Source organism: Chinchilla lanigera, unplaced genomic scaffold (assembly GCF_000276665.1).
Source record: "Chinchilla lanigera isolate Chin_1 unplaced genomic scaffold, ChiLan1.0 scaffold00001, whole genome shotgun sequence".
NCBI classification, from domain to species: Eukaryota; Metazoa; Chordata; class Mammalia; order Rodentia; family Chinchillidae; genus Chinchilla; species Chinchilla lanigera.
This window is the reverse complement of record NW_004955402.1, coordinates 9170511-9172006: the sequence shown is the minus strand read 5'-3', so window position 1 is coordinate 9172006 and position 1496 is coordinate 9170511. Positions and strand designations below refer to the sequence as shown.

Below are 1496 nucleotides of genomic sequence, written 5' to 3'. Positions count from 1 at the left end.
CCCGCGGCAGGCGTGTGCGCGCGCACCTGCGCGCCCCCAGGTGGGGCCGGCGCGAGAGCGGGGTCTCCCCGGCCCCTGGCGGGGCCGCTCTGCCTTGCCAGCCTCCGAGTTTCCCGCTTGTGCTTCCTGTTTGGTGGGGTTATCAGAATTTTTAATGTGGCACTTTTGGTTTCCTTTGCGGTTTTTAGCGAAATTCGGAATCATCAACGAATAGCACAGTCATGTGTGTCAGGATTCCGCTTTCCTAGGAACGTAAGGAAATGCACGTGAGGGTTTGAAAGACCTTGTTCAGCCACTACGTGCACGGGAGGTAGGCACAGGCCTGCGAGTTAACGAAAGGTGCCGGGAGTGTGGAATGTTGCTTTGTTGCACTTCATTTGTCATTGACTGTCTTGGGCATTAAATTTTTTTTGTAAATACATCATTCGGTTTTTCTTAAAACCAGAAAATAAATTCCTTGCGCTGTTGCCTTTCTAACCTTCTAAATAGATTTTTGTCTTCCTAAATTGTCTCGCAATAAATCGCCAATACCCGTTTACCCTTTTACTGGTTGAGTTCGTGTCTCTTAACCCCCTTGTTTTTTTATTTGTGTCCCTGTTTTCTATTTTAGAATATTTATTTTCCAGTGACAAACTTTAGTCTGTAAATGCCAGAATGTTTTAATCTTACACTTAGTGACTTTTTTTTTTTTTCAGTCTTTTTGAGACAGGGTTTCGCTATGAACTCACTGTAGCCCAGGTTGGCCTTGAATTCACAGGGATCCTCCTGCCTCAGCCTCCCCAGTGCTGGAGTTACAGGTGTGTGCCACCACGCTTAATGACTTATTTCCACTTATTCCACTTACACTTATTTCCAAAGGCTGTGTATTTAAAAACATTTTTTTAAAAAATCAGTCTACAAAGTCATTGAGTCTGGTGTGGTAGAAATTACTTTTAACTGAAAACGTGTTTATTTGTTAAATGAGTGAGTGAAGAAACATGTTCGTGTGTCCCTCCTGCATAGTAGAGAGATCTAGTATTGTCTGGGTGTTCAGGTAACTGGAGACCAGTCTTCAAACTTTTAAGAAAGTTTGCCTGATAAAAAAGAAAGCTTTACAAAAACAAACAAAAAAAGAAAGCTTTAAGCAATTTATGAGCTCTGCCAGGTCTCTAGAAAAGTGAAATGTTTTCAGTTAAGTTTAGTAATGTGTAAAATGATTTGACTGGAAGTTGGGCCAGTGCCCACTCCAACCCCCTGGAACTTGTGATTCTACCAGGAAATGTTTTTGTCGGATAAACTTTTCCAGCTTGCTACCAGGGAGCGATCAGCCGCTGTTGCTTCCATCCCTGGGGCTGTAATCAGGCATTTCTCTCTGTAACAGTGGAAAGCCTGTGGCCCAGCTCCCACCCACCCGGATGTCATCGGCTACGCCTTGGCTGTCTTCCTGACTTTTCTGGTTGCTGAGATCAATACCTGACACCCAAAGTGAAAGGGGGAAAGGTTTACTTAGTTCACAG

General features: G+C 44.2%; 1 long non-coding RNA gene across 1 annotated transcript; it reads left to right on the top strand.

Annotated features, from left to right (window-relative positions):
* Positions 1 to 536, top strand: LOC106150012. The gene is made up of 2 exons (XR_001236539.1): positions 1 to 40; positions 189 to 536. It is a non-coding gene; the product is annotated as an uncharacterized LOC106150012 (long non-coding RNA).
* The last annotated feature ends 960 nt before the right edge of the window (positions 537 to 1496 follow it).